Source organism: Sturnira hondurensis, unplaced genomic scaffold (genome assembly GCF_014824575.4).
Source record: "Sturnira hondurensis isolate 20B ecotype Veracruz unplaced genomic scaffold, ASM1482457v3 Scaffold0006713, whole genome shotgun sequence".
Taxonomy (NCBI): domain Eukaryota; kingdom Metazoa; phylum Chordata; class Mammalia; order Chiroptera; family Phyllostomidae; genus Sturnira; species Sturnira hondurensis.
In genome coordinates, this window is record NW_028079344.1 from 2,665,355 (window position 1) to 2,674,639 (window position 9,285).

Below are 9,285 nucleotides of genomic sequence, written 5' to 3' on the forward strand. Positions count from 1 at the left end.
AGTATCAAGTGTATCAAGCACAGCAAAGTGCATTGAAACTATAGAGAAACACCACACGGGGGAGAAACGCAGTGCGACTGATGGAGCTGAAGCCCCTTTGGAACCCTCCTCAACTCAAGCCACTTTCCTCCCTGTCTAGAGCTAGCGACCCCTTCAAACGTGTTGTTTGCCAGAACTGTGCACATTTTTATACTCTTCCTACATGTGTGTGTAATCACAAAATGTACCTGGTGTGTATGGTATGTTTTGAAACTATAATGCTATTTTTGTATATATCATGCTTTAATTTTGCTTTGTTTAATGTTAACTTATGCTATTTAAATTTCATTCATTTTGAAACATGTATATCTAATGTATTTATTCTTTTTTAATATATATTTTATTGATTATGCCCTTACAGCTGTCCCATTTCCCCCCTTCGTTCCCCTCCACCCTGCACACCCTCTCCTCCACCATTACCCCGCCTTTAGTTCATGTCCATGTGTCACAAGTTCTTTAGATTCTATATTTCCCTACTATTCTTGCCCCCCCATCTATTTTCTACCTACCGTCTATGCTACTTATTCTCTGTACCTTCTCCCCCCTTCTCCTCCTCCCACTTCCCTGTTNTGTTTTGAAACTATAATGCTATTTTTGTATATATCATGCTTTAATTTTGCTTTGTTTAATGTTAACTTATGCTATTTAAATTTCATTCATTTTGAAACATGTATATCTAATGTATTTATTCTTTTTTAATATATATTTTATTGATTATGCCCTTAAAGCTGTCCCATTTCCCCCCTTCACTCCCCTCCACCCTGCACACCCTCTCCTCCACCATTACCCCGCCTTTAGTTCATGTCCATGTGTCACAAGTTCTTTAGATTCTATATTTCCCATACTATTCTTGCCCCCCCATCTATTTTCTACCTACCGTCTATGCTACTTATTCTCTGTACCTTCTCCCCCCTTCTCCTCCTCCCACTTCCCTGTTGCAAACCCTCCATGTGTTCTTCATTTCTATGGTTCTGCTCCTGATCTAGCTGTCCTTAGTTTGCTTTTGTTTTAGGTGTGGTTGTTAATAATTGCCAGTTTGCTGTCCTTTCATTGTTCATATTTTTATCTTCTTTTTCTTAGATAAGTCCCTTTAACATTTCCTATAATAAGGGCTTGGTGATGATGAACTCCTTGCACTTGACCTTATCTGAGAAGCACTTGATCTGCCCTTCCATTCTAAATGATAGCTCTGCTGTATACAGCAATCTTGGATGTAGGTCTTTGGATTTCAGGAGTTGGAATACTTCGTTCCAGCCCCTTCTTGCTTGTAGGATCTCTTTTGAGAAATCAGCCAACAGTCTGATGGGAACTCCTTTGTAGGTGACTGTCCCCTTATCTCTTGCTGCTTCTAGGATTCTGTCCTTCATTTTAATCTTGGCTAATGCAATTATGATGTGCCTTGGTGTGTTCCTTCTTGGGTCCAACTTCTTTGGGACTCTCTGAGCTTCCTGGATTTCCTGGAAGTCTATTTCCTTTGCCAGACTGGGGAAGTTCTCCTTTATTATTGGTTTAAATAACTTTTCCACTTGTTGCTCTTCCTCTTTCCCTTCAAGTACCCCTATAATTCGGATGTTGGAACATTTAAAGATGTTCCGGGGGTTCCTATGCCTCTCCTCATTTTTTTGAATTCTCATTTCTTCATTCTTTTCTGTTTGGTTATTTTTTTCTTCCTTCTGGTCCACTCTATTGATTTGAGTCCCAGTTTCCTTCCCATCACAATTGGTTCCCTGTGCATTTCCCTTCATTTCACATAGTTTAGCCTTCATATGTTCCTATAATTTGTGACTAAAATCAACCAGCTCTGTGAGCATCCTGATCACCAGTATTTTGAACTGTGCATCTGATAAGTTGGCTATCTCTTTGTCTCTTAGAAGTATTGGCTCTGGGGCTTTGGGCTATTCTTCTTCTTGAGCCATGTTTTGGTCTGTTCATGCCTGTTACATATGAGGGGCAGAGCCTCAGGTGTTCACCAGAGCAGAGAGACCCAGTAGCTGGGTTGTGACTCTCTGTATGTGGGGGCGAGGTCACAGAGGGAGCAATGGAATTTGTTCTACTCTCTCTCAGATTTTGGTCCCCTCTGCTGCTTCCCACAAGCAAATTGGGCCTTTCTAGTGCTGGTTCCTGGATATGTGGGCTGGTGCAAACTTCCAGGACCCTGTGGGTCTCTCCAACGAACTCTCTGTGAGCCCGAGAGCCTCTCCTGGCACCCTGACTCCCAAAAGTTTTTCCAATTGGTGATTTTAGGTTTTATTTCCTGGCGCTGGGGCACTGAGTTGTGCAGTCTGTTTCACTGTCCATTTTTTCACCTGGTTTATCTGCATGTGAATGTGTGACCATAGTCAGCCAGCCACCTTGCACCCTCACTGAGTCCAACGGTTGCCACCCCACACCTGAGATCTGCCAACTGCTGCCTGCGCACCTGGATCGATCCAGTCACTTTTTCCTGCCAGCCGCTGACTCCACCCCTGCCAGCCGCTGACTCCGCCCCTCTTACCAGTCTGGATGAATGGTTCGTTGTTGTTGAACTTCCATACAGTTCAATTTTCTGTCTGTTTTGGTTGCATTTTTGTTACTAAATCTTTTTTTTTTAAGATTTTATTTATTTATCTTTAGAGGGGAAGGGAAGGAGAGAGGGAGAGAAACACCAATGTGTGGTTGCCTCTCATGCGTCCCCTTCTGGGAACTGGCCTGCAACCCCGGCATGTGCCCTGACTGGGAATCAAACTGCGATCCTTTAGTTCACAGGCCTGCACTCAATCCACTGAGCTACACCAGCCAGGGCTTTGTTACTAAATCTTTGTTGTCTTTAAACTTGGTTGTGTGAGGAAGCACAGTGTTTCCACCTATGCCTCCATCTTCTAAATTTGTCTTAAAAGTCAAAGGTCAGTGAAGGATTGAAGACTCCTGTCCAAGCTTCCTGCTGCACTCCTGTCCCGGCCCAGGCCTGGCCCAGGGCTGCACACCTCGATGCAGCAGCTGCAGCGGCAGGAGGCCTGGCTTGCTTCCTACTGCTGTGGCTGACCGAGCACCCATGGTGGAGTGACCTAGTGTATTTATTCTAGTAGTTGTATAGTATTCCAAATTATTTAGTTTTATGTGATTGAAGATTGTGTCAATTTCTGTTTTTTTAGATTGCAAATCATAACTCAATGGTTTTACATTTTTTCATACATATATGTTTACATGGCTATCTAGTGTCTGTCTAGAAGTCCAGCCATTGTTAATATAAGGAAAATGGTTTGCACCACATCAAATTAACCTGGCAGATAAGGAGGGTGGACTGGAATGTGCATGTGTGAACAATGACAACTTCACTATACCAGTCAGTGGGGTGGTAGATGCCATTGAGTGAGCATGTGTACTGTGTGGCCATCACATTCAAAATGACTGAGCAAGTAGAGCAACAAATCTGTATCAGATTTTTTGTTAAGCTGGAACATTCCTCCACAGAAACTATTTGGATGATTCAGAAGGCCACAGCTATGGGCAGCTGGTGACTGGCAGCTTCATCACAATGCTCTTGCTCATCACATCTCATGCAGAGTGTTTTATTGAAACATCATATCACCCAGGTGACTCAGCCTGCTACAACTCAGATTTGGTGCCCTGCAACTTCTGGCTTTTCCCAAACCTAAAATCACCTTTGAAAGGTCAGAAATTTCAGACCATTAATGATTTTCTGGGAAGCATGATGGGGCAGCTGATGACGATTAGGAGGACTGCGTGAGGTCCCAAGGTGCCTACTTTGAAATGGACTGAGGTGTCATTGCCTAATGTTTCTTGTATCTCATATCTTCTTCAATAAATGTCTGTATTTTTCGTAGCACATGCCTGGATACCTTCTGGACAGACCGCATATATACATACATCCACAGATTCTGTGTATATACCTACAATTTAAATGTATATACCTAGACATGACATGATTGGCTTTTTATTCCCCAATTGATCTGCAAAATAGTTATGTTTTTTCACTAATCTGTGAATTTTAATTTTCACAACTGCAAGTGATACTGAACATCTTTCTGTCACTTGTCAGAATCCCTCCTTTCTCACTAGTTTGCTATTTCTGTCATCTATCTGACTTCCATATATACGACTGTACTTTGGGATTCTTCTAGTTCATTGGTGAGATACTCTTTCACAAAACTTCAGCTTTATTATAAGCCTGATATTTGATAGGATTATCCTACTGGTTCTTTAAAAGATTAATGTTGCTCTTTTTTCTGGCTGGAACCATGGAGGGTGCAGGAGAAGAAGGAGGTTCCTGCTGTGCCGGAAACCCTTAAGGAAAAGCGAAGGAATTTTGCAGAGCTGAAAATTAAGCGCCTGAGAAAGAAGTTTGCCCAAAAGATGCTTTGAAAGGCCAGGAGGAAGCTTATCTCTGAAACAGCTAAGCACTATCTCAGGGAATACAGGCAGATGTACAAAAGTGAGATTTGAATGGCTAGAATGGCAAGAAAAGCTGGCAACTTCTATGGACCTGCAGAACCCAAATTGGCATCTGTCATCAGGATCAGAGGTATCGCTGGTGAGAGCCCACAGGTCTGAAAGGTGCTGCAGTTTCTTCGCCTTTGCCAGATCTTTGATGGTACCTTCGTTAACTCAACAAGGCTTTGATTAACAGGCTGAGGATTGTGGAGCCATATATTGCATGGGGGTACCCTAGTCTGAAGTCAGGAAATGAATTGATCTACAAGCGTGGTTATGGGAAAATCAACAAAAAGCAAATTGCCCTGACAGATAACACATTAATTGCTCGATGTCTTGGTAAATATGTGATCATCTGCATGGAGGATGTTTCATGACATCTATACTGTTGGAAAATGCTTCAAAGAAGCAAACAACTTTCTGTGGCCCTTCAAATTATCTTTTTCTCCATGAAGCAAAATGAAGAAAAAGACCACCCATCTTGTAGAAGGTAGAGATGCTGGTAACAGGGAGGACCAGATCAACAGGCTTATTAGGAGGATGAACTAAAGTATCTGCCATGGTCATTTTTGTAATCTGGCCACTTAATAAACAGGAACTGCTTTAAAATTTTTTAGAAATGTTTGAGGCCCTGGCTGGTGAAGCTCAGTGGATTAAGCACTGGCCTGTGAAGCAAAGGGTCACTGGTTTGATTCCCAGTCAGGGCACATGCCTGAGTTGCCGGCCAGGTCCCCAGTAGGGGACACATGAAAGGCAACCACACACTGATTTTTCTCTCCCTCTCTTTCTCCTTCCCTTCCCCTCTCTCTAAAAATAAATAATGTTTGATGTCAATTCTTGGCTCTTTGCCTTACATGTGTATATGTGTGTGGATACACACATATTTAGGTCTATCAAGTTCTAAAAACCTGTCTTTATTTCACACATCAGTTAGCCATGTTTCCAATTTTGAGTTTTTACAGTGTCTTAGAAATTTGGAGAATCGCACATATCCTATAGCTGGTGGTTGGCATGGTCGATTCCCAGCTGCCGGGCTGTATCTGTTCTCCCACCTGTCTGGGCCCTTAGCTTGCTCATTGAAAAGGTGGGCAGCAACCCTTTCCTTCAGCCTCCCTTTGGAATGTGGGAGCCCCACCCCAGCTTGCTCTGTTCCCACTGCCTGTGAGGGCTCCTCAGCCCTTCTCCTTCTGTCCGGAACCGGGCTGGTTGGCTACCGCCTCTTCATTCCAGACCTGGAACAAATTTAGTGATTGTTTTCATTCCTACTCATGGCTCAGAGTTGCACTTGAAGTTTTGATGCACCAAAGGATTTTATTTGCTTATGAAACTGGACTTTCTGTGGGTACCTTTTTCTTTTTTTAAATATATTTATTCTTTATCCATTTTTTGCTAAGCATTTGAAACCAAGGGAGCATTTCAAAGCATGAACTCAGTGAAGGATAAATTGTTCTTTTGATTTTGATACAAAAATATGAATTTACTTCTTATTTTGTTTTATTTTACTTTATAATTTAATGTATCCAACAGGTTTATTCAGCTTTAATGTTAAGCTCTGTTTTTCAATACTCATATTTATATCTACTTCAGAACCTGAATTAACAATAACTGAATTTTTATATGTTTTATTGGGAATTTAGTTGCATTTTAGAATATGTGTATGTATGCACTTTAATAAAGAGAAAGTTCTAGTGTACGTCTGACCTTGGGAATGCTACTTTATTTCTCTATACTCCAGTTTCCTTTCTGTAAAACATATATTGTAACAAAACATGTATTATACTAAGTGAGTTAATGCATGTAAATGAGTTGGTTATATTAAGTACAACCAACAGTGCCAGGTACCTTGCAATTTCTCTGTGTATTTGTTTTTGTTGCTAATATGTTAGTTCTCTTCATTTTTTTGTTGCTCTTATACTTCTTTTCCCAAGAAGATTTAATTTTTTAAAGTAAAATCTTATGATCAAGTTGAAAAAAATTTTAAGAATCAAATAAGAATCTCTTATTTTCTAGCTTTGTGTCACTTGTATAGAGGAACACAATCTTGTGAATGTGTGCATTCTAAATTTTTTACTGTTTTTTGGAGTTTATGCATTTATAGTCATACCACAATAATGATAGGTACAATTTATTAGACTCTATGTATGGACACTGTACTAGGGTTGTATAGTAAGCTCTGTATTGTTCACATAATAAAACTTCTATTTCAGTTAGGATTGGGTTTAACTGCAAAGGCCAAAAATCCAAAAGAACAGTGTTCTAAACGAGACAGAAGTTAATTTCTTTTCCATGTCACTGAATACCAGAGTTGGGCTGTTCAAGCTTGTATGAGGGCTTCTGAGTTACAGAGATGAGGCTTCTTCAGGCACATTGGTCTGCCATCCTCTACACATGGCTTCTACCTCATGGGTCAAGGAGGGTGCTGGGGGTGGGAGCCAGCCATCATTTCCAAGTCCTTGTTGGGAAATTAGTTTATAACTGATTACTTTATAACCGATTACTTTATAACTGATAGCCCACATAGTTCCTAGTATTTTCTGCCTAAGCACCAAGTTCATGACTATACATCAACAGATTGTACTCCAGTTTGGTCATATACTTTCCAAGAGAACATTCCTTGACTTCCTACGACACTGCCTCATGTACATTGCCTCATCTCATCTTTACAGCCACCCTTTTGGGTAGAGATTATTATCCCCATTTGCAGACAAAGAAGTAGAATTTAAGAGATCCAGAGATTGAAAAACTCTCATGTGGGTGATATAAGATTCAAGCCAGGACTTGTGAGTTAAGGTGAGAGCTCCTGAACTTCTAAATGAATTATTACACAGGAGTTATCTCATAAACAATAGGATGGGGTTTTTTATAACAAGTTGGAAACAAAAGAATTTGAAGTAATTTTTTTAAATACCACCAGGGATTATTTCTATATATTTACTAACTAAACTGATGACACAGGCATATATGTTTACTAATGTGCTGAACTGCTTCTGCATAAAATTCATTTGTTGAAGGCCTGCCAGTCCCTTGGAATGTGATGGTGTTTTAAGATAGGGCCTTTAAGGAGATAATTAAATTAAAATGAGTTCACGTGAGTGGACCCTAAACCAATGACTGTTGCCTTATAAAGAGAGGAGTTCAGGGAAACAAAGACACAAACCGACCAGAGACCTGAGACTGTCTGAGGACCCAATTATCCAAGCCAAGGAGAGAAGCCTCAGGGGAAACCAACCCTTCTCTACCTGTTTGTATTTCCTGAGTTACATTAGCTGATGGACTTCCAGCTTCCAGAACTGTGACAAAATAGATTTTTTTTATTTAAACCACTCAGTTAGTGGTATTTTGTTACAGCAACCAAGGCAAACTCATACATTACTTTCCATTAAAGTATCAATCCCACTGCAAGAGGTCATTAAATTACCTTTGCCTAGGGGCCAGCTCTTGGCTTTCTGGTCCTCCAAGTCTTCTTGTGGGTAGTTTTAAGAAAATTCACCATAAGGAATTTAGGGAGAGAATAAAGTTTCATAAAATGCCTATCCTTGCTTGATCCTAATGACTTATCATTTAATAATAAATTACTGTTTCATACAGCCATCTAAGCCCCTTATATGAATTACTACATTAAATCCTCCACATAGATCTTCGATCTGCCCAAAGTCCCTCAGCTGGAAAGTGGTGGAACCAGATTTGAAGGCAGACAGTCTGAGGGCACAGCCCCTATGTGATGCTGCCACTCCCCACCTCTGCCCTCTCAGATAGGGCCCCGGGGAGTCTGATTGGTGAATTTAAGGTTCTACCACTTCTGCCTGCTCCTCTGCCATGGAGTTTGCACGTCCTCGCACTGTGTGTGCTTTTACAGTGGCTGCCCTCCTGGCTCTCTTCAATGTTCCTTCCCTGTTCCTTCTTTCACAAAGGTTTTCTTTCACCTGCTGGGCAGGGGGAGCCAGACTTTGCTATTTTTAAAAAGATGCATCTTGCATTCAAACTCTTGTTTCCTTGGTAGGAAACATCCTTTACAGCCTCTGAAATCCGTGAACTCTCTTCTCTCCTGGTCCATATGGGTTACTGCTACTTGAAACTGACAGTCTTTTGGAAGCATCATTACCATCTCAGAAACCTTGCTATCCATCACCATCCTCAGCTCCTTAAGGCATCTCCTCTATTCATACATCTGAATAGAATCTTCCTTCCCTTTTTTTTCTTTGCAAGTTAATTTATGCTCCCTGAATTACATTATCTACTCTGCTAACAATTCTGCCAGAAATAATAACACTGTAATACATGGTCTATTCCTCGGTCTTCAGAGCTGCATCACTGATTATTTTTGAAAGTGGAAGAAAACATCAAATAGCTCAAATCTACCTGACTTTTAAGTATGGGGAAAAATGACTCAGTTTTGTTTTACTATAAGCTTTGTTTTTTAAAATATCATTAAATGCTGGTCATATCTTTTATATCTTGTATGGATTTGGAATGTGCCTCAGAGGGCTGTGAACTATATTTTCTGAGGAGTTTTATGTCACTAGAACAATATGTGGCTGGCAAAGCATGCTAATAAATTGGATTCTGTGCCTATTTTAGTTTTTTTTCACTCCCACTACTATTTTGGTAGATATATTCAAACAAAATTTAAACAACATTTCCTCATAAATAGCACTCTAAATTTGGTAAGAGAGGCAGCACAGTGTAGTAAAAAAAAAAAGTTTAGCCTAGGGAAACAAAAGATCCTGATTTCTGAATAACCTTGGGTAAGGCATTTAAATTCTTTGACCCTCAATTTATCCTATAAAATCATAAAATAATTAAAATTTTAAAGGC

General features: G+C 40.4%; 1 pseudogene; it reads left to right on the forward strand.

Annotated features, from left to right (window-relative positions):
* Positions 1-4,262: 4,262 nt before the first annotated feature.
* Positions 4,263-5,081, forward strand: LOC118989998 (60S ribosomal protein L7-like; annotated as a pseudogene).
* Positions 5,082-9,285: the final 4,204 nt, after the last annotated feature.